General features: G+C 36.6%; 1 long non-coding RNA gene across 2 annotated transcripts in view; it reads left to right on the forward strand.

The window, feature by feature from the left end:
* The window catches only part of LOC144446642 (uncharacterized), a 29,700-nt gene extending 6,314 nt beyond the window's left edge, over positions 1-23,386 (forward strand). Inside the window, exons 1-3 of one of the 2 annotated variants that reach the window (XR_013481969.1) lie at positions 5,832-5,953; positions 20,726-20,875; positions 22,639-23,386. This is a non-coding gene — a long non-coding RNA (uncharacterized LOC144446642). Of the gene's footprint in view, positions 1-5,831; positions 5,954-20,725; positions 20,876-22,638 lie in introns of those variants that run through there. The other variant, XR_013481968.1, reaches the window with a different exon arrangement.
* The last annotated feature ends 2,145 nt before the right edge of the window (positions 23,387-25,531 follow it).

A 25,531-nucleotide genomic window follows, 5' to 3' on the forward strand; every position in this document is an offset into this window, starting at 1 on the left:
ATTCTATGGAACCATGTCAATTTTAATGAAAATGTCCAATATTTGTGAGATAATGTAAGACATTGAACTTGAAATGACGTCATGTTGCGTGCGCGTACGATGACCCAAATCACCCTAAGGTGAGATGATGCGACTATATTCCATTTCTTCCTTATTGTGATTCCTGAAAACTAACGCGATGTCATATTTTGAAAACCTCGACATACTGTCAGTGGAAGATCACAAAATATTTTATGTTACTAACTGCAAGATATAAGCTTGAAAATTGATAATTTCAATTCCTCAATTCTTGAATCTGAAATTTTAAGAATTTTTTTTACTGTCATATCATTTCACGACCCATGGAGACTCAGTGGATAGCTTTCGATTGTTGTAGTCGATATACAAATAAGCTATACAGTATAAATGCACACCTTTCTTATTGTTTTCATTTGAAGGTGTTGAATGATTGAAGGACAGTAACAGTCGTTACGCTCCAAGCATAATAACTGGAGATTAAAAAAATAGGAAATCCTTATGTCTCCCTATATCAAATAACTATAATCCGTCTAACACGGGTTTTGCACATTAATTACTCACAATATTGTAGCCCCCATGTCGAAAGCAGAAAATCTAACATGCAAATTCAAATGATTCTTAGAGGTATCATTGACGTTGTTCTTGATGGCTTAAATAGGTAAAAGCATAGACAGTGTCTATGGTAAAAGTTTGTTGTGAGAAATCAGGAGTAAACAAATTTATTCAATAATAATAATAATAATAATAATAATAATAATTTATTTCTTATAAAAAGAGCGCACTACACTGCGTCTCAGTGCGCTTTCCATAACAATACAATAGGTTTCCATCATCATTGTTTAGTACCCGTTCTTTGGTTATTTGCTGGGTTTTTTACCAGTTTGGTTATTTGCTTTTGCTGCATGTTGTTGTTGTTGATGGTGATTTGAAAACAGACTAGCCTGTCTACCACGCTGATCTGTGTCTACGATACTAGCTTTCACTTACAGTTCAGTTTAGTCGAGTGACATAGATCAGAGACGTAGACAAAAGCTACAAATGTGACTATTTCACATCTATATTCGAATAATCCAAGCTTCTCATTTCGTAATACCGATCGTGAAAATGCCGCCGTTGATGACATGAGTTGCTCACACCCACCATTACTGTCATCTTACCGAATCTGTCGAATGATAAATAGCGAAACTAAAGCGGATTTATTGGGTATCTGGTCTTTTAGATAAACTCAGCACTGTATTGGATAGTTTTAGTACTTTCAATATATACACTGACATGATACTAAGCAGTGCATTTGCTTCGATCGTTACATCTCAGAGGTTATATGTATATCTTGTTTGAGATACTGATTTATACCGAAAGTCGAAGTTTACTTAACTCTATCTAGCAGTAAAAAAATGAATGCAGAGAGTTGGCGCAACTTTGTGTTTTACCTCATAAATGCAAGGTATGCCATACCATCGCATTTTCTAGTTTACCGATGACACTTTGTGTGGTAGACATCGGAATGTATACATAAAGAAAAACTACCGTCTATTTCAACAGATCTAGATGTCTACTCTGTAACTGTAAAGCTGGTATCAAGTCTTGGTGATGACTGTAGTACATTGTACAATATAACTACTTCTATGGTAGTAGCTATACGTTGCAATTCTAACAATATCCATTATTCGCTTCTTCACTACACAAAGTATCCAAACAAGGTACAGGCATGCATATTGTTGCTTTCATAGTTTTTTTTCTGGGACGCATTTTTTGTCCAAATTAAGTTAAAGTTAGTATTGTAGTAGGTAGTACAGAGACTTGGCTATTTGACGCAACATACAGGTTTACAGTTCTGGCTAGCGACATCAAGTCAGATAGTCAAGTCTCTCTTGGCTACCCAAGTATCCTAACAAATTAACGCTGGCCTTGAAGTCTCAAGAATAATACAGTAAATATATCCATACACTTTCAAATCTCAAGGTTAATTATAGTTCTAATATCGACGGTGCTTCCAACCATCTTGCGGCTGGAGCTTCTAAAATCAATGAAAGTGATCGGACTCAAAGTGGCGTAGGAAAATAGAGTGACTGGCAGAAAAGGCGAAATTTCTTTAGAATACGATAATACTGTATTATCGTTACATAGCAATCGCCGTCGCTGTATTTCTTTCTATTGTAAAACTAAAACACTTTCATATATCTCTAAAAACAACTGTGCACCAGTATTGTTTTTAACCGGTATATGTATAAAAATGATATGCAAATTCCGCTAAGTCCATTATAGACCAAATCTTGAGATTGGTATTTTATAAAATCTGCACGCTTGTGACAATGGCCACGCAACAAAGAAAGTATTCTTCGAATGCAGTTCTTTGCATTTCGCTCAGCGCGGTCTATATTCGTGACAACGCTTAAACTGGGACCGACAGAAAAAAAATTGTGGCTTCCAGTCAGTGATCGAAATAAAAACCTGCATCTTATCTTCGAGGTTACAGACAACAGGTATTTCCTGTTCCCGTTGAGCCTTGAGGTTTAACAGCGACATATACTTGAAACTTTCCCTGAAAAATGACCTTGGTCTGAAGTGGACTAGTGGTATCAATTCCAGTCGTAGACGTGTTCGATCATGAATCTCGACCAGTGAACTTTATCGATTATACCGGCATCGCCAGCTTCCCCTTTGTGACGTGACTTAGGTTTCCCACAACTTCCACATTAGTACTGACTGTATATGATATAGTTGTACACGAATGAAGATGGAAGTGTGAACAACCACGTGCTAACTCAAAAAATTGACACAATGAGGTCTTTTTTATTGACGTTCCATGGCATTCCATCATCTCTCTGTATCCAAGTCAACTTACCTTCACTATCGATTTTGGATCAAGCAATTCTTATTATAGTAATTAACGACTTCTTATAATTCTAAGACTTATACTCCAATCCAATATTTTACATACTTTTCATATCATAAAAAAACAGTTGCTAGTTTATCATGAATTGTATATTGGCTGATTTACTTTCTTTATATAAACTTTAGAAATTTTCACCAGACATCTCTTCACATGCATTAGTTTATGAATTTGAGTTTTGCTATCAATTACTAGCGTTCAATGTAAATGTTTGTATTATTTTTTTGAAGTGTGAACAAAACAAATTAATATCGCAATAACTCAGCCTGTAAATGTGCACATTGCCTTCATTACATGCAATCTTTCTTGTCTAGTCTGGGCCTTCACGACTCGTCTACGCATATGCGTTGGATAACAGACAAGTAAAACTTGTCAGTGGTTGGATCAATATGTAAAATGTTTTCGTTTTGCCTGTTGCTCTCGAAAGCTTTTCATGCTCACAAAATTGCACATTGTCCCTTGTAGTCAAAGTCATTCTACCTCAGACCATTTTATTAGTAGTCCGAGATTCTACATAACTTGAGTGGTCCGGATAATTTTTGTTGTCATGAGTATATGCAGCGCCATACAGTGTCCAAATGACCAAATATCACTTAGCTGTCAAGTGGGTGATTGAATAAATATCTGAGCTGATGTGACCTTTGAACCTCCCTATCATTTTGCCCCATAACTGTTACAGGAAACTATCGGAACAGCAGCGGCGAGCAAGTTACTTCTAATTTAAATGCTAACGACTCCTTCACCTTGGATTTTTAAACTTCACCTTGGAATTTGAAGATGAGGTCTAAAACCTAACACAAATATTCAATGAACCGAAAATTTTACTCTAGGTTGCGTCAGGTTTTGTCAACGATGCTGTTCTTACAAAAAGCTGTCTGTGTGTGCCTTATTTCAAAGCAATCGTTGTCAGCATAAAATTGTTCAATTGGCGACGATATACCAAATTCATATTAATTTTAAGAAACTCTTTATCCCCCCCCCCCCCAACACGTTTTTTTGTTGTTGACTTTGTAGTGTCGGACATTTTTCTTATGTACATTGGTGACATAGAGACTCGATATTTAAAGTCACGAACCGGGGGTTCAGATGAATTTGTTTATGTTTAAAAATATATCAACAAAAGGTGTAAACAGTCATTGTTTTTTACTGCAAAATTGTGAATGTCAACTTTTGATTCCAATAAGAAAATGCATATCACGTGACTTTTGCACGCCTTGATCCCGCGTTGATAACATACTATCAGATCATGACGTCACGTGTAAAACTTGGTGACCTTTGAGAGCCTAAAAACGAGCTGAAAAAAAATGGCGACAACTGGATATAGGAGTTATCCATGGTATTTTAATACGTACTTATATCGCAATTTATCCTTGCTTAGGGTTATTGTTTATGTCTAGTTTGTTTACATGCATTTGTTTGTTTACTTAGATATGTTTCACTTCAAAGGGACCAATATCGGAGTTATTTGTTTTTTGAATAAATGCTTCGAAAATGATGATTGACGATATTTTTATCATTTAATGAGCCCGTATAGCCGCTAAAGACTGACCGGTGATTCTAGTCAATGCCGGGTATAATTTTGTGATGATGGATGTGGGATATAGATTTTATTATCCTTTAAATATTCGATCACAACGCTGAAGTAGCAATTAAAACCTTCTTGCCAGATAATTCGACTACGCGAACTTTTGCATATATCTAAACTATAGACCATACACGAAGTGTATGGGGTGGGGTCCTACGTCTAAACCTGCTATTGTCGGTATTGAAATCGCCCACATTTGTCTGGTTATTATCTGACGTGGAACTTTCGCTAGGCCGATCTTGTGTTTCTCCTGTCGATCAACCCAAACAATTGTCACGATCGGTCTCTTGTACACAGCTAGCTATTATCAGGTGGTGTACATGATCATTATATTAAAATGTAACGTTTCTCACTTGTCGAACTCATTCACTGCCAGTTAAAATTCATTCATGTAAAAATTGGTGATTTACACAACTGAATATTTACAAATATTGTAAAATCAAATAACAGTGGACAATACTGCATCAACTACAAAAACATATAGCGCCAAGACGTTTTCACAACTATCAAATACAAGTCCAGTCATGTATTGGTCACGTGTAAATATGTCACGATTCCAAGTCGCCAATTGTCGCCTTCGTCAATCGCGTCATTTCCTAACTTCGCAAACTGATTTCTTTTAATTAGTTCATATCGCGAAGACGTCGATGTAAATTTGAAGTGTGTACAAATGTCTGTATCAGGCGATGAATTTAAACATAGTTGCCACGTCCGTGGTAGGTAACTAAGAAAGAATGGAGCCAGGAGTCTGATAGGAAGCATTATAGAGACACAACGTGCATACAGGCGCACCCATCGAGTCTAAAGACTTCTACTGTTAAAACAGAGATGGGATTAGTATAGATTGGTAGTGGACGGGAAAACTTGGTGTTGGGTCACTTCACTTGAAAGAACCCGGTCAAAAGGAACTATTTTTGCAGACAACGAATTATTAGCATGAAGGCAACTGGTTGTGAATAGTTTTGGCCAAAGTTGTTCGTCAGAAACAAAATGGAGCTGCTGAATACTAATAAGGTGGTTTACAGAAAGCTCGCGTTTTGCCGTAGCTTTGATCAGAATGTCACTCTAGGCGACTCTTCGACGTCGTTGCTATCAAAGCTGATGGGATTTACTGCAATCTGCCCACCTCCTGTAGGAAGTTATTTGGGCTTAGCGGTTTCAAAGTCGCCGTCAAGTAGATGTGCAAAAATAACCAGAGATGGAGTTATTGATCAACGGCCATTGCGTTCCTTTCCACACCCTTTCGCTGAAGTGATGAGATATATACTACAATGCCTAAAATAGGCATATCCTTCAAACCCTTCCTTCAATAAGTCCTTTCTTTACACTGCTAATCCGTGGACGCGATGTCGATTGTGACGAAAAAGGTCAACAAGTGAGTTGTCATGAGGTTTAAAATCCGCCAATCTAAACACGGACTTGGGAAAAATGGAGAACAGAGAGGGGAGCGTCATCAGGTTGGTATTATAAATCAGTGTAGACTTTAGCTTAACTAGTTTCACTCTAAAGAAGACATGAGCCGTTAATTGTTACTTTTGGGAAGAAGGCCAACATAACTTGCCGCCAATTTGATTGGCAGATGACGCATAATTCACCGTACCAATAGATCTCGCTAGTAAAGTAACTTGGACGCCTTACATTACATTGCAACTAACTTTGTGCATCAGAATTCACTTTTTGCCTTCAAGTTGTCGCAAACCTTTTCGCAAGCGGATAGGTTACTAAACCTGAGTCATCAGACAAGCCCCGTGTAAACAAAGTCAGTTTTTAGACGCCAAAAACTACTACTTAAAAAGTTTATCCACTGCAAGTAGCGAACAAAATTCACATCCAGTATGGTTCCATACGGGTGATAATTCGAGTAGGTTATGCCATCACTGGGACCTGTGTTTAGTTCTATTGGCCAGGTTCTATGCATGGAACAAAGGTCAATTTGAAAAGTGTTTTTAAAATTTCATCATACACAAGTATCACCTTGTAAAAACTCTCTTAGTCATGTTAGTAAAATGGCAATTTGTGACCAGCTTCGTTTTTCGTAGAAATTTACTAGTCAAATGTAAATTTACGGTACGGTAAAAACAATATATATGTGCAACAATTCGAAAAATTCTGTATTCGTTATGGGCAATTTCAAAAGCAAAGTTCTGGGTGCTACAGAGTCATTAGTAGACTCAGAGCCCCAATTCGTTCATGCTATGACTGTGAACAAATTTCAACATACTTACAACTCGTCTTCTAGTTATGACTTGTTACACGGAGTACACGACGTCATCTTTTATTACTATCGAAAATATTTCGAAAGTTATCGAAATAAATATCGATATCATCGAACATACTTTGAAAGTACTTTTTGAGTTACAGTTTTTGCAAAGTCCTGACTCAGTCATTAGTAGTCGACCAACGAATTTACGAGTGAAGTCTTTTTTTAGAGACATGTAATTGGCGATTCTGCAGAATCAAATTTAGCGAATGTCATGTGTTTCATGTTCTCGATTAAATATTTAGCAGTGGTGTAAATTAAACCAAAATTGACGGTGTATGTAGTAGTTAAGTGAAAAATCTAGGTTTTCCTTTTAAGGTGTTTAAGAAAATCGGAAAGGAATAACGCCTAAACTTGACTGTGACTTATAAACTAAATACTATAATCAGCCGTCGTTCTTGTCTTGTGAGTCACTCGTCCATTTGTCATTGTCACCAAATCAATAACTCTAAACGGCAGTTACGAAGTATTCATACCAAATCCCAAGTCACTTAGTTGTTCGTTTCATGACAAGTTTTCAATTCAAATTTTTCATGAATAGCGACTTGTTGATTTCCTTCATGGCTATGACTGGTTCTATAAATATGAATGAAACTGTCTCTGTTTTTTCTAACTATAAAGTCAAGAACTGTAGAATTCTAACAAACTGATCAAAATATATATTATTTTTTTCAAAACTTTGGGGAAATGGACAATCAAGTGTTTTGGAGGTTTGCTGTTACATCAGCGATTTCATCCTCTGCAGTTTTCGTCTTTTGTAACTTCAGTGCAATCAAATCTTGTCCACTGCATATTATTGCCAATTTGATGTGCTGGTTTGCAGAAATAAAAATGAGAAATTGGGCTGGATACAACCATTGCCATTTTGAAATTGAAATAGATCATCATTCTAACATGGGAATTTAATATTATACTGCATGGGTTCAGATGAGATGATCTGATGCTAGAGTCGCAGGTTGAAATAATGGTAAAACGTGGAAAGTCTAAAAGCAATCGAATTTGACTATTGCTGCGAAGTTGAAGACACGAATTAATCAATACTGTATGAATTATCTGCCAGTGGTTTTAGGATAAAGCACTTGTATTTGTTCCTTTTATATCGAATTTATACATCATTCAAAATCTAGCGAAATTACGCAGTTCGGGGTATGGTACGGCAGAAATGAGATTGCTGCAAAAGTCAATGTGACATCAAAATGAATTTTGTTTGTAACGCTGTACATAGATAAATGTTGTTCTCCTTCGGTGTTTTGACCGTTCAGGCAAAAATTGTAAATAGATAAAGGGAAATTAGCCATTCGAAATGAACTTAGTTTCAATAGCTAAATGCCTTTCTATATTATTCCCTGAGCATGCATGTGTAAGAAATCTGCTTTGGAAAGAAGAATTTTCTGTCGGTCGGACGTCGGAAGCCATTGAAGTTCGGTTTACCGGATGGAAAGAGGTCATAGAGAAAATGAACGAGTTCGCCATCTTAATTTGTTAACTGATTTCCGAACAGGTTAAAAACGGCACGAGCGCTCTTTTCAAAGACTTTATCGACTGAAACTTACAGAGGCATGAAATGTGCGCTAAAGAAGCATGAAATCAACAGTCGTTGCATGAAATGTACACTAGATTGGCAACATACACGGTACAAACTTAGACAGATAGAATGATACTGACGGTACAAATCACAACGTTGAGTTGCGTTCCATCTTTTGTCTCGCTGACTCCTAAAAAGAGCATTAAAACAATATTTGATGAATGGAGTCGTGTCGCTTGACGAAATGCTTTGATACTTACATACGTGCAGGAGACCGTGAAACGTTACTAAACGTCCACTTAAAACATTAGATGCTCTATTACGTCGAGTTAAAACCAACCGTCATGTTACTATCTGATGGATATACCTAGAGGCTGGGGTGATCTAGACGACAATGAATAGTGAAATGTGGTTCTCTGGGTCATAATAGGATTGTATAATGATAATCAATTAATAAAAAACACGAAAATATTGTTTTCTCAATTGAAATTGGAACGTCATAGTGTTCAAACTAAAAGAGGCTGTGAACTCGATTTCAGCTGAGGCAATGCTTAGTCTGAAACTTGTAAGATTTTGTAATGATTTGCTAAGTCAAAGTCTCTCCCGCAGTGTCTCTAGTCCTCCCCCTTTTCTCTCTCTCTCTCTCTCTCTCTCTCTCTCTCTCTCTCTCTCTCTCTCTCTCTCTCTCTCTCTCTCTCTCTCTCTCTCTCTCTCTCTCTCTCTCTCTCTCTCTCTCTCTCTCTCTCTCTCTCTCTCTCTCTCTCTCTCTCTCTCTCAAGACTGATTTACAAGCAAGACACCAGTATTATTGGCAGTTGTTAACGGTTATAGTAATAGTGTTATAATTGAAAATTAAGTACACGTCTGCTCCTGGCAACTGAGAACATTCACAGGCATCAAATTTAACAACAGTCAATGCAATAGCTGGTAACCTATTCCATACAATCCTCCCGTGTGAGGATATTTGGCTTAAAGTCACCAGGGGAAAGGCAAAAACCAGAAATCCCCACACGACCGGATCCTAGGCTAGTGTTCGCCATGTCGCCATGCTTTATTCAAGAGTTGTAATGCTTTAGAAGTTGCTACTGGCAAAAGCAGTTCAAGTGCATACCACCATATATATATATATATATAGCGAGAGAGAGAGAGAGAATTATAGACTTATAGACTTATAGACTGAATCCAAAGAATAAAGGATGTTGTAAGTCATTACTCGGAGTTTCATGTTTCTCAGAGATCATCAGACACCGAGCACAGTGAAACACTTACATGAGTGTGTGTGTGTGTGTGTGTGTGTGTGTGTGTGTGTGTGTGTGTGTGTGTGTGTGTGTGCGTGTGTGTGTGTATGTATGTATGTATATATATATATATGTATATATATATATATATATATATATATATATATATATATATATATATATATATATATATATATATATATATATATATATATATATATATTGGTATGTATTAGTATATAAAATCTATGACAAACTATTATTCATTGTAGGGTTGGCCACATTCAAATTCCACGTACTTCGGAACGACTTTTTATGCGTTTATGATGTTTGCATTTGATAGATGAATCACCAATTAAAATGTTAAAATCACACATTTCGTATTCTTGCCTGAAACAAAATTTTCTGAGTTTGAAGTAGAAAAGTGAACGTACACGTAACCGATGTTGTATTTCTTGACGATGCTGTCAGCGTGATATTTATATGCTTGCGGCAAATGCCGTATGATATATATTGCAGGTTGCATGGTTCATGACAAAAATACAGTAAACAGTCACGTAAACCGTTCTCATGATCGTTCCTCTGTTATTGTAATTTTGTCGACGTCAAAAGGGACCATTTTTTTAACCTCAAATAATTACACCGAGCTATTACAGTGACACAGAATAAACCAGAATGACAGAGTTTAGAAATCTTAAAGTTAAGGGTTACGAAATGTTGTGAGAAATTTTCTAATCACGCAGAAAGCGTTGCCAATTTTGATTTGATAGAATAGTGATCACGCATTTATTCAAAAGGAAGTGTTTCTCCTAAAGCGTGTGCAGGTGTCGAAATCCTATAATTGGTATGACAATTTATATCAAGTGGCCATCATTAGAGTCTCGTACGTGTTTTTCCTGACGTTAACAACGCTTTAGGTTGGTGATTTCGTCATTGTTCAAACCAGTGCCGTAAAAGTCAATTGAAATTAGATACAACACCATCCATTCAGAAGTTTCATGAGACGCACGCGATATTCGAAAGAGGGTTCTTGTACTTGGCGCTACAATTAACTCTAGGGTGAAGGGCTGAAAATTGAAATATGTCCCCCGTCAATATCCATAACTGAGATGTCGAGTCGTTGTTAATGAAACATACCGGATGACCCTAAGTTGAATGTGAGTACATTTCAAGAGTTGTTGCTCATTTCTAAACTCTATGATATTGTATTGTTAACGAATAGGATGCCAAATAATTTGAAATCAGAGCAAATCATTTCATGCTTATAAATTGACAGTTTTATACACTTGTCTTCAAAATGATGTATACGTTTATTCTTAAGTCACCTTTCTAAACAACAGTAGAGTGTGGAGTAAAACTCCTCTGGCGCCATATTGTTAATATCATGATAACTTTCACACTTGTATATGTGTCCGGCGTAAGCGCGGATTACAACTTTATCCCCTTTAAATAATTAGACATTGTTCATTCTTGTTCAAATTTTATGAAGAAAATTAACGCCAACAACTTCTAGATGCGTAGAGAACGAAGAACTGAAGTGTGAAGATTCCCCTACGTAACGTTCGATTCTTATTTTCACGCTACATTCACACGTCCAAATCTATACGCTCCTAAAATCGAGGTTGAATCGACGTATCATCGTAAAGTTGTTTATGTATGAATACTGGATGAACACCCTAATATAGGGTAGTTAAACATTTGTAATTCGTTATTATTATGCCTTCATAAATGTTGTATATAATTTGTATACGGTAAAGTACAAACATTTTCAAAATGGCGACTTCAAAAAGAAAAAAAAAACACGAATGGTACAACGAATACAGACAACTACGGAGTGCCGAACGCTTTGCTCAATACTTGAGAATGATGTGAAGTAATTTCACGTTTAAAAATTGGAATGTTCCGCTGCACGCAAAGATGTTTGTTGTCTCTCAAAATCCATATAATTTGTCCCAATTAGTGCTAAGTATACAGGTATAGAAAGAGTAGTGCCGTCTCGAATCGCTAGTCTTTTCAAAGACAGCAATTATCGGGGTACAGGTTACCTCTAGAGCAGAGTCGAAACCATGGAACTGGCTACAAAGAAAAAACTAGAGTAATTACAATAGAGACTGTCCTAGTATCTATCAGTGACTGGGGAAAAAGGGATACTCTAACTTAAGACTCTTGACACCTTGTTACGAAGTCAACCATTTTGTTTGTACCAGAAGATGTGTCTTAAATTGGTGATTTGGGTCATGACAATGCATAAAAACGATTTTGTCAATTGGACAAATTCACCAAGCGTAAAATATTAATTGCTAGACAGGCAGAAGTTTGTGAGGGTGCTTGTGTTTGTGGTTTCTATTCTGTGCTGTCGCTGCTATTAGTTTTCTGTAAATACGTTCCAATTAGTATGTATCTGAGACTGAATAAGAACGATTGGGTGGCGACGGTCCGCCGACCTGTCCACGTGTTCTTTCTTTGCCGTATCGAAAAGTACGTACTTTCTCGCTTCTTTAACTAGTTTGGAGTTTGTAACGCACGTTCGTTTTATATCTGGACTGGTGTCGTTGCATAAATTAGCGAGCATTAGACACAGTTATGGGAGACATGATTTTTCTTTCGAAAATCATACGGGGAATTCATCAACTCACGTCGTAGTCCGTCTGCGATCATCAACATTTTGGTTAGACCAATTTATTCTGTGTATACGTAAACACTTTCATTTCTAGTTTAAATTCGTACAAAAATAACATGTTTTCACAAATTTGACAAAATTTTCGTTTTTATTCGTTCAAACTCTCAAAAAGTTTAAACCAAATTCAATATGGCGCCCGAAGCTATAACACGTGGCGATAAGCAAACAAACAGACCCGAGGCGTTTTAAGTCGAAACAAAATTATTATCAGCTAGTTTTGCTCTTTTCGCTTTTTTTAGTCGAGCTGCAGCCGTTTGAGGCAAGGAAACTAGTAGCTGAAATTGATTGCTTCATTTTTGTTTCTAAATTCGCCAACTTCTTAATTTCGTTGATTCCGAAATAATTTTATGGTCTTGATTGCTCTCTTAATTTTCTATTTGTTGTTGGACTGTGCTGATAAAATATACCATTTCTATCGAAATTAGCAACGCTGTAAGTGCTACCTAATTGTCTTCGTATATGAATTTATAATTTCACAATTTGCAAAGTGGGCAACGTGAAGATGTACAAATCGGATTACACGTCAAATTTCTGGAAGCCATATTGAACAACGTGATTGAAACGTGGTGTTCTTGGCTTCAATTTGGTCTTACAATAGGTTATTTTTATAGAAATATGTTCTTTTCAATACACTATAAATGAAAGTTTGTTTTCAGATTGACTTTACTTTATGAAAAAAAAGAACAAGACTATATTGTTATATACATTCTCAATATTTTGCCCTACATGTCACTATCATGGTAATGTATATATATCACACAATTAACAAACTTTACTTTGTCATGTCCATTTCAGACATTCTTAGTACTAGTAGAAGAGAAAACCAAGTGACTGGGAAATTTAGCTTTGTATGCGATTTCCTCATATATACGTAACAACTAGTATTATAGAAGAGAACTCCCGCGCAAAAGATTAATGATTGACTGTTACAATCTAGACATGTGCCATGGTAGGCTTCAAGACGATCCATAATGCTAACTTGTAAGACACGTGGCTAGGTGTTCCCAATACTTACAACAAAACTGATCTCATCTCAATAATATACCGCAGTAATATAAAACACGAATGAAGTGAACAAGTGCTCTTTGACAACAAAAAAGTTTGTTTTATTCCTTTACATAAAAAATAAATGGTCGTTGTAAAAACGAGTGAACGATATACTGGGTTATGGCCAGAGTGGCGCCAAAACCTCCCAAAAAGTAAACAATTGGGCGCAGAATATCGGCAGTCAAGCAATCACAGACCCTTACATGATTATTCCCAAATTGTTTAGGATAAAAGATATTTGTTCGGTAGTTGTTATTTAAATCTCACCGTCTGCATGGATGTTTATTTAGTATGAGAAATTGAATCTTTTTGCATGTTTTTTCGGATTGTCTGCTAATATACCCAGGATAGTAACACAGGTCATTAAATACGAATTACAACATCTTTGTCTCTTTGTCTCCTTGTCTTGTTGAGAGATGTTGCAGATGAAACCATCTCTCAAGTACTACTATAAATAAGGTAATGTACATAAATGATATTAATATTTTGAATGCTAAGTCTACATAAATATTCAATGACTATCAAAATTCCAATCTACTTCAGTGTTCCCTTTTTTTTTAAGATTTCAAAATTATTGTTCTACCAAGCCTGAAAAATAAAACAATTTGAATGAAGAAAAAAACAATTAAAAAAAGTATATTGAATTACAGGAAAATATTCACTACGTTTACTGCAAGGAAAAACACAAAGATTAACTTGAAATCGCTTGCATGACACTTTTAGATATTTGACGATGCCATGTGCTTCAAATGGCGGGAAAATAGCCTCGCCATATTCTTGGTCACAAATCTGATAATCTACAAGCTATTTTTTTTTTAATGCAATAAAATATTTCTGATAATTTATCAGTACATGTTTATCAAAATCGGGTTGCATTATTATTAGATACGTACCTTTTTTCCTTTTTAGCGTTTTACTTTTAAAACGTGTACACCAGCAGCTGGGAGACCGTAGAAGAGAAATCTCAGTGAGTCGTGACTGAAGATGTCAATTTTATGCTCAAAAGGTGCAAAGTATAGATGAGATACATATAAAAAAACCATCTGATAAACAAGTCCTTCAGCGACTTCCTGTGACCGATAGCTTCGAGCCTCCCAATTGGGTTTTCCGTAAACTTCACCAGCCAATAGGATGGCCTGTTTTGTTGTAGGGCAAATTGGATCTTGTCGCTGTGGTACTAGAACTTAGAGGTCGCTCCAAAGATCTGGTTATTGAGTTCTAATCTGTTATGGCGCCATGTTTTACTTCGATTCAATACGGTCATGTTTCAGTGGTCGTCTATGGTTTGATGTCTATTTAACTCGTTTGTCGTGTAAAAGGGATGCTTGTCAGTAACCATCACTTCTTATTCCGACATCACTTTCGCTGACTATTAAAAAATATATTATTTTGATGTTTGTTGTTGTTACGTATATACCAAGTCGAATAATGACACTGGCTATCCCCCGCACCTACTTTACCCCTAATAACAACAACACGGCACGCTAAATTGGACCATTTCTGGTTCAATTTGAGACATGTTCCGTACTATTAGACATACTTCTGATCATAGCAATCATTGGTCGGAAACCGCCGTCTTGCGGCTTGCTTTCATCAATTAAAGCAACAAACGTAAATACTCAGCCGCCGTCTCCGTCTCTCTGTTTTCTTTTCTTGAGTTTTTCTCCATTTTACTCTTCATATCCTATCACTTTTAGGCCCAAATAAGTTAAGAGAGTCTGTTAATTTTATATAAGGAAGCCTCCGTGGCGGCAACTTTTCGGCTGCCTTTTGTCTCTCGTCTTCTGAATAACACTACTATTTCCTACGACGAATCTAACCGTTATGTAAACACTGTATGATTTTAGGACTAATTTGGAGATAGTTATCACCGCGTGACCAAAAACGTATGCGTGCGTGTTCGGCATTTATATATATTTTAAGAGTATCTAAGATACTACTTCGGAGACGAGTGGACCAGGTGCAGTCATTAAGACCGGTGAAATTTTCTAAAATGTACGTGTCTACCACGTCCGAAAACCATTTAGCTATACTCGGAACTCGGCAAGTAACATCGTCAATTGTGCTGCGATAGACAAATGGGCTACATTGCCGAATTTGAGTGGCACTCCACTTCGACGAGCGTACCTCTTGTACTTGCGGAATGCATAAATAAGAAGTCTGAACGCCCTATTGATAAGGCCTATCGCACAGGGTGCCCTTGTACAAACTGTCGGTTATTATCCGGGCTTAATACACTAATAGCCAAACGAGGCCTACTAGAAGGCTCCAACGAGACCTAGCGATAAATTTAGAGGAATAATGGACCGATTTATTTCTTTTCTATCCCAATTAAGCCTGCCTCACGTAAAGCGTAGCGCTATTTAAAATCCACTAAAAAGACTATTACTAGTGAGTATACCTCGTCATACAACGTTTACTCATGTGTTGAACACGGAAGGTTGCGAGTTATGACTAGGTGAGTGCATTCAAACAAAATCGTTAGTAATGTTAAATTGTCAATAAAAGAGAATGTGTCTATAGTTGATGTCGTGTGTGTGTGTTTGTCTGGCTGTGTGTTTCTGTGTGTAAGTTTGAGTAATTGATTTTTTAATATTGCTCATATTGATTTTTTAATATCGCTCATATTGATTTCAAAAGTGTTACATTCATAATTGTTAACGTAATGCACATCAATCAACTATGCAAAGAATCAGAACAACTCAAAGGTTTTCAAAACCAGCCCCTCCACCCCCGCCTCACCCGCATACAACAGACACATACATACATACATACATACATACATACATACATACATACATACACGCACGCACACACGCACACACGCACGCACGCACGCACGCAAGCAGACAGACATAGACAACACACACCACACGACACATGCACACACGCACAAATGATGTGTATACAATGAAAAGTCCTTTGTTGCTCGTTGATTTGAAAGCAGTGCTTCAACATCTCAAATAGTGTACTCATTTTAATCAAAATAATTCATTCTCATTCGTATTAAAATATTGAGTTGAAAGTTGTACGATATATATTCCATCATGACTTTAAATACCCATGGCATGAAAGAAATAATGACAAAATCATATCTGCTTCCAGAATGTGTGATTTATTATCAACTTTGAAACCCAACGAAGACCTTTTTTACGTGATAAAAATGACAGACATAATTCTTGAAATCGTGACCGTAAATCACAAGAAATTTTAGACGATTATAAGTTATATTGATAACGGATACTGTAAATTAAATGCTTCATCTTAAGTTTCAAATAAGTAAGGCACATAATTTCTTTAAAATGACAAATACTAGAAACTAGTGACACTTGAGCTTACGACTTTGAAGTGACTATCGCATGATGTGATTTAAAAACTAATTAATTACACAATGTAACTAAATTAGTTTGTCTTACGTGAAGATTTGCTAACACTTCATCATATGTCAAAGGCTGAGAACTATTCCATAGATTACGAGCAAATAATCAGAGGATACGTGTGGTGTGTGTTTGTCTTTGTGTTTGTTTGTTTGTTGTTTGTTTGTTTGTTTGTTTGTTTGTTTGTTTGTTTGTTTGTGTTTGTTTTTAATTAATTGTCTTTAGTAGTTTGGTGATAATAGCCAATGCCATGGATCTAAACGTTGTCAGTTTGTCATTTAGCACACAACTTTATTCTGAAAGTCTCAGCAAAATAATGGATTTGAGACGCAAACAAAAGCAGAATTTCCCTCCAAAGCCTTTAAGGAGATCACCATGAAAAACATATCATACAAAGTACTGTAACTCCCGAATTTATGAGAGAACAATAGCCATTTTCTAGACGCTGAGAAAACTGCGGAATGGGAAAGTGGACAAATGCTTTCACGTTTATTTTTCGCAAAAAATATATTTGGAACAAAATAGCATGTTCCTTGGAAGCAATATTGAGTAAATATTCTGGTTTGTCTGTACTTGTGTTTTTACTTACAATAGAAGCAAGTTCATCTGAAACAACATCATCTGGTTCTTCAACTGGTCATCATAGCGAACCTGTCAATCATCAAAGGGGTAGTTAACACATGATGGCAGGAATGACAGTGACCCTGAAGTGCATGTCGAAAGAGTTATTCATTAGGATTTGAAAGTCAGGTTCAATTTTGTTATCCTCAAGAACTGACAGACAAATACTGAACTGGCAGTTTGACTGTCACGCCTCATGATCAGGACATATCGGCTAGAAACCAATTCGATTGCTACAGCTACGGTCAAGTTTATTTGCTCTACTGATGAAAAAAAAACAACAACAATATTTTGATTGATAGACATAATTGTATTGAGTCCTCTGATGTGCTATGTCACTTGTAAATGCAAGAAATCACCGTGTAACAATGCCATGGGTGCACTAACAAATATTCTACACAGTCATTATCACTCATTTGTTGTTAATTCACTTCTGATTGGATCTAACACATGTGACGTCATTGTGCAATTTGCATTATGAAGGAACATGAAATTAAGACATAGTTCACAGAAAATGTAACAAATTAACGGCTTCTATTCCAACGTTAGGTTCTGAATGGATGAAGTCCTGTACCGGCAAAGTCAGATTTCAGTTTCAAATAGGATAGATTTCGCATCGTTGTCTCGAATTAATTCCACACTATAGTTCAGAATCGCTTATAACAACCTCAGAGACAGGGACTGGGGTTTGTTGAATACACTCGAGTTTGGTGGTAACAAACTATTTTCCCCATACGGCTACAGCTTTTATGTTTACACTGAAAACCATTTCACCTGTAACTGGTTTGACAAAAATTATATTACCATTGCTACATTTCATCTCAGGCTCAAAACAAACTTGCTAAATATATTGTTACATTGTCTTTACGACGGTCGTGTGGTATAGCTATTTTAACCTTTTGTTACATTGGGAACGATTTGGCGACGACATGGTATTAAAATAAAATGTAGCTGCAATGTTAGTCGGATTTTTTGTTGAGCCAGACCATGAAATGTAGCAATGTTAGTAAAAAGAATTGTTGAGCCAGCCAATGAAATGTTAGCAACTTAGACGTTTTGCTGAGCCATACGTTGACATGAAGCAACGCTAGTACGATATTTTGTCATCATACATGAATTGTAGCAATGTTAAATATCTTTGTTGAACCAGACAATGAAATGTAACCATATTTATAAGTTGGTTTTCTGACCCATACAATGAAATGTGGGTAGAAGTATATTTGTATAACGTTTTGCTGATCCATACAATGAAATGCAGCTAGAGATGTTAGTAACATTTGTCAGGTCACACGTGAAATGTAGCAAATTGAATGTTTAGTAAGATTGAACAAAGAATGGACCGTGGCAATAATAGTAAGATTTTTGTCAAGCCAGACAGTGAAATGTAGCAATGTTAGAAAGATTTCTGTTAGGCCAAACGTAGCAATGCTAGTAACGTTTTGTCAAGCCTGGCGACGCTTTGGCTATTTCAGGTGAAATTGTTTTTTAACTGCATATATATTATAACGTACATTGATATATTTTCTATGGCACACCCATTGGTTCCTTCCAGTAACTGGCCGTTTGGTGGTGTATGTGTAAAGTCCACGATACACATTCATTACAAACTGTATCAGCCGACAAGTCGAGATTATATGTCATTTATAGTACATACCGCTTCGATCAAAATCGACTGAGTGTTGGATTATGGATTCAAGACACTTTTTAGTTTAAGCATTGAGTTGTTGGCGACACTTTGATTTCTCTTTACTATAAAAAAGGTTATTATCTTTAATTGCCCCTATTGCTGCTTTAATTAATGGGAAGCATAAACTACAGGTATTAGTTTCTACTGCAGAGAGGTTAATCAGTTGATCCATTTGTGGCCAGACGTTCCTGCTGTCGCCTCACTGGTATCTAGTCAAAAAAAAACCAACAAAACGTCTACGGAATTTTGATCTAAATTTCCGTGTCCTGTCTCCATCTCGCCCGATAAGGTTACTCTCACAAAGACGGTATTGTTCTGGATTTAAACATGGAAATTGAGAAATGAATACTTGATAAAGTGGGAAATGCCTACAAACATCGACATTAAGAATCGTGGGGATCATTTTAGTCGTGATCATGAGAACATGATAATCGAAGCTGACACGATAAAGTCTTGGCGTATGATAATAGTTTTAAGTGCGTACATATTTGTTATAGCATGTAAGGGGAGTAATCACTTCGATTCTATCTGAAGAGTTCCTGATTCATTACAAAACTTACGCTTGGGAGACAAAAACTAAACAATATCATACCCAAAAGAAATAAAGAACCAGTAATTCCGCCAAAAGGAAGAAAATCTTCTGATATATCAATAAAGAGTTCCTTGTATTTTGCCTTAATAATATTATCATGTTTATTGACAACGTACCTTGCTTACGGTCTCCCCAGGACTGATCATTCAGATCGGAATCGCGATCGCTAGATTTTCAAATATAGAATTGCGTACCTTATTCATTTCTCTGGATTAGATAGTACGAACCATCGCACCATACCATATATTCCGAAAATAAGATGCGTCTTTGTGTTCATAGTCGGCTTTGGGGCTATAATTGTTACTTCAATAACGATGCCGTCAAAATTATTGTAAAAGTCACGTTTTTAAAACTACAAGAGTTCTACTCGATACAAAAATCCCACTCACTCTAAAATAACATTTCCCCATACCCGCCTTGAGCAGTTCGCTAACTGTTGACGACGTTCAAAGTGTAATTTCCGAATCCTTCTCGAAACTAAAACATCCGGGGCATGCAATTTCATAGCTATAAGTATGTTCAAAATATGAGTTACGTCTCCCATATCATCTTTGTTTAATAAAACATTTTTCTTGTGCAGGTTAAAGAGTACTATGGCAGTCATGTAATTTTGTACACTGAATAAATACATTCAAATAAATGAATTGATGCATTGATGAACCACATACTTTGACCATATTTTACTAAATTTAATTACAACAAAATCGTCAGATAATACCTCTTGCATATTTTCTTTAATTTATTTCCTGATGTTCTCAGCCTTTCTACATTTTTTTGTTTAGTTGGTAGGTTTTGTTTGTTTGTTTTTTGGTTGGTTGGTTGGTTGGTTGGTTGGTTGGTTGGTTGGTTGGTTGGTTGACTGGTATGATGGTGAGTTAGTACAGGGAAATCTTTGCTGTACAGATGGGTTTCTGGTGTACACACATTTTAATGTATGAGTTCTTGTTTACTTGTTTATTTCTCGATGTGGGGGGGGGGGTGTTTGCTGCTTGGATACTTTTCCTGTTTACATAAAATTCTTAATACATTTCTTTTCTTTTCTTGGGAGCTGTTATTTTCCCGTAAATTCAGCTTTACCTCTCCGTATGTTGCCCTGTTGTATGTTATTGATAAACACATTGATGACTGAAATTCATGATAAATATTGCTCTGCACCCTGGTTCGCAGTTATACCAACGAGAAAATTTCTCACTTTTTTTCAGGAAAACTGTACTTTTAGTTACTGGCTGTGAAATCCACGGGCTTTGGAACGGACTTGACACTCATCCATGCTTACCGAAAACCAAACATATAATGTCAACTTAAAAGGATACTAGTATCATCTTTACATACGCTTTTTTTTGGGGGGAAAGGTACGTCTGAATTTCAATAACTATTTTTGACGGATAGAGACTAAAGCGTCGATATATTGAAGTGTTTATGCAGAGTTTATTGGCAATGTGTGTAGCTCAAGTTGGCGCCCTTGATTATAGCGTGCGTCAAAGCTATCAACATAGTGTACTATGAACTCGACCGCTACCTTTCATTGCGTCAAGTACGTCGTACATCGAAATATCGAACACTTCACTTCATCGACTCATTGTCTATACTTTATTAATGTTACGATTCACATTGGATATTCAAACTAAACTTTTCTATTTTACATGTATGGTCAATGTAAAACCAGGTAAAAACATAACAGCTGTATCTAATAACTAATCTAACAGCGCTGCAGTGTGTACATTTTTTGTAAACCGTTGCCAGACAAGATGGTGATAGTGATCATGGCCCTGTCTCCGTGGTCATATCACCAATAAGAGTATCAACACCGTGACGTGTTCGAAAGCAACTGACCAATCATATTTAAGAGTCTGGATTCTGAAAATACCATTATGGTATGAATTACGATGTACATTTTAATTACCATATAAATACGTATATATTATCCATATAAATACATTTATTACAATGACTTTTATTGTGTTATTCTCAAATTGAGTCTTGATCTAGTTGTTGCTGTGCTGTCCGACGTCGTGTATTCTTGGCAAGATTGAAAATGTTTACCTGCGGTCTTGGTGGAAACATTTCAGTGTGAAATTCATTTCAGGCGAGTTTCAGAAATGTTTCACTATCTCTAGTTACCATGCCATGGTTTGTATACTGTGTCCTGCTTGTAAACAGAGTAAGTTGTGACTCGATTCTGACATTCTCCCGTTTTCCTCTCTGCACAAAGGACAATGTAAGAACCGAGTCTCGACTTTAATACTCCGTCTGCAAACATGATAATGGTTTGCAAAGCTAAGAGCACGACAAGTCGCCTGGCTATGCTGCTACACCTTTCGACAACTCCGACGAATTTACTCGTTGTCTCTCACAATTGTAAGATAGCCTGCTTACAACCACCTGTTCATTTTGCGTTGAAAGTCACTGTACTTTCCTACAGGTGTCTCCCTTACATACTTATACATATCACAAAGTACAAAGTTGTGATACCTGCTCATTGTACAAAGTCATGAAATTTGACGTTGTCTTCAAATAAAGGCCAGGCCCTATAACATTCCATTGACCCAGAGCCGTCCTCACCAACTGTTCTCAAAGTCGCCGCACCCACATCCACCCACCCCGTCTACATGTACAATACAAATTACAATCACAGTCCCTCTATCACAGTCCCTATATCACAGTCCCTACATCACAGTCCCTATATCACAGTCCCTATATCACAGTCCGTACATCACAGTCCCTCTTTGTGATAGAGGGACTGTGTTACAATGTATATCTACAAATAGAGAGGAACTGTTTTGTTGTTACTTGTCTGTGATTTGGCCATAAGAAATAAATCGCTTACGATTTTATGATGCTCCTATGAGCCTTCGACTGAAAATCAGTGGTGATTTCACATGGTGAACCAGCCGATACATTTACATGCATTTTTCATCGATAAACGCAATCGAAGCGTCTGAACTGTTTATGTAACAGTATTACATACAGTGATTTACTCTAATGGTTCACCATTGCATGCATCGTATCGTTCTAGGAGTCCAGGACGCTTTAGAGCATGCGCATCCTGTCCTATGAATAATAATTCTACAGCGTATAAGGTACTTACCAGAATTTCATCGTTTATGTCTTCCAGGGGAATATAGCTGTTTGAAAACGACCACATGACTGGAACTACGGTGTGTGTTCTACCAGTTGAGCAGACTGTGTGGGGAAGCCAAGCCGACAAGACGACGGTGTATCAAAAGTCACTGTATTATAAATATTAGCCTCGTAGTGACTGACCACTTACTTCTGGGTAGATACTAATCACAGAATGATGACAAAGTTGTTTATTTCTCTTTGACATATGTAAATTATTTTGTAAAACGCTCTAAATTGATTGACGCTAGGGATATTGTGATCTAATATATGAAATCAAAGCCTCATTATTAGCAGATAACCGGGCACTAAAGTGGGGCCTATTACTGACACTGCCACGTATTGGGACTTATTGGTGCCTCTGATTGCGATAGCAGGTACACACGACTGGCGCCAGCGTCATCGCAAGCCTAGAAACCACTAAGCAGTTGAAATGATTGACTGTGGATACAACCCCAAAGCCATCCTGTTTGTAAGCTTGTTGCTTTTGTTTGTAACTACCAACAAATTACTAAACAGCGCAAGCGTTTGCTTCTTAAAAACAGTGCCTCGCACAGATCCAGTCGTTTTTAAGAAGTCAACTTCGTTTTTTCTGCTCTCATTATTAGCACACTTCCAGCCTCGATGGCGATGTAAGCTTGGAAACAACTTACGCTTAACTGATGTGCCTACATGTATATAAGAAATATATGGTTACATTCTGAATTAAGTAGTCTCCATAATGTTCAAATAACTTGGCTGATTGAATTTTAAATATCAGAAGTTAGCAGTATTTTGTCAGATTGATTCTTTCGAAATGAAATAATAAACCCATGGCAGCCATTCACTTCTTTTGTCGTACTTGCTTTTAATAACATGAAACCATTCACCTAATGACACCGAATCAGAGGTATAAGGCAATTAATGAATGTACTCACTGGATCCATAAAAAAATAATCTACCGTATATATATACTTCATGTTGGGGACATATACCCTAACCCCAAACGATTTGGGGTTAGGGTATATGTCGAAATGGCGGAATTTGAATGTAACATTTGTGGCTGTTGTGTTTTAAAGATTTTAGTTTCTGTGCTTGAAGTATCAATAATAAAACTGTCGTATATTTTAAAAGGTTGATAGCAGAAATCAATAAACGTACGTATACTGAAGACATAAATACTAATGAACCTAACTTGACTTTCCCTTTAACCTAAAGAAGACCACTGTCAAGACGCTATAGTCTATACAATTGGGGCAGAGAAGTATTAATTTAGCAACGAGAAGAATTATACCAAGAATGTTTTCAACAATCACAGGTTGTATTTTACGTCACGTGATCATTTGACTGGGTATATTACAATGTATGCAAATGAAATATTACAATGAACCACAGCATGTTACGTTAAGCCGTGCATCATCAATAATTCACACAGCATTATAGTATAATTGTTGAAATACGATCGATGTGGAAACTTATGCCAATCCTTGTATATAATAAACTGACAGGGATTTATCAGCTCATACTCAGTCTAGACTGTCACAAAATAAACCATGTCTGTGATCTAATAAAAAAGTCCCATGATAACCTCGATTAAACAAGTGATGAATTTCAAATACGTCCTTGCCATCCATGTGACCATTTCCTTTCCTCCTATGTCCCCCAACTAACTGGACACGCAATAAGTTTAGTAATTTTTATCAAGTTTATTATAATTTGTCTACAGTTCTGGCTCCGATTTGGCATACCACACATATGAATTCTAAAATCGAATTTATGCTGTTGTCTGTAAACATGATAAATACATGTATATCAAAGTATAGAACAACCATATTGTCAGTTCTAGTGCTAATTAATTGGTTCATTTAATCAAATCAACCATTAAAATTAAAATTATTTCTAAGCTTAAATTTCCTTGAAAATACTGTGCATATGTATGTATTTTTCATTCAAATTGATATTGTTTGCCATCACTATTTATATCATATACTTGGAGAACAACAACTAGTGTTCGGCACTAGTAATTACGTTTATTATATAATGTACCAGTGATCATGATTTTTGGCGTCGTTGTGCGCGTATACTATTAGCATTTGCACAGGTGCGATACCGAAAAACTCCATCAGCAGCAAATGAAAATAAGTATACAGAATCCAGTGCACTCAAAGTTGTATTCTTTCGTGACTTACTGTTTCGGATAAACGTGTAATAATAACCCCGTCAATGTGGATGCTTCGGGTGTGTACACTGGCTTGACGTCCGTGTGTAAATAGCACAGATAAACAGATCGAGTCACTTCGTTTCAATGATTGTGTAAATTTGTCGGATACTGGTTGGCTTGATCACCGAGTTATCATAAATATTTCAGGATTCCATCGACCAAAATACATCACGTAAAAATATTCCATTTACCAGCAAACGAGACGTTTAGTGAGGGTACGGTGTCGGTAGAGTCTGCTTCTCGGTATGCACTCAATATATATTTCGGAGACCTCGTCTGAGTTACTGTGGTAATACCAAATTCGGCAACTTCAACAGCAATACTTGGAAGGTGTATAGGGTCGATTACAACTCACTTTTGTGAATATTCTCTATCATTTAGGACCAGGTCAAGAGTCAACGAGATGATCGCGAGAAAACAAATTGTTATACTTTGCACACCAATGCATAACTTACCGTACTGTGTACCGTCATTATGAACTGGAGAATTTTTTCTCAACTCGTGGATACATTATTTGAATCTAATTATTCACATACAGACACAAAACTCGTCTAGTAGTGTATCCATGCCAATATAATTCCTTGAAACGAGTAGTAAAACAACAACAACAGCTCCTCGTCGTTTTATAGTATAAATTTTGTTTCTCTACGGTCCCAAGCACACAGCTGATTTTTTAATGTCAGTTTAC

The sequence above is a fragment of the Glandiceps talaboti genome, chromosome 15, assembly GCF_964340395.1.
Source record: "Glandiceps talaboti chromosome 15, keGlaTala1.1, whole genome shotgun sequence".
NCBI lineage: Eukaryota > Metazoa > Hemichordata > Enteropneusta > Spengelidae > Glandiceps > Glandiceps talaboti.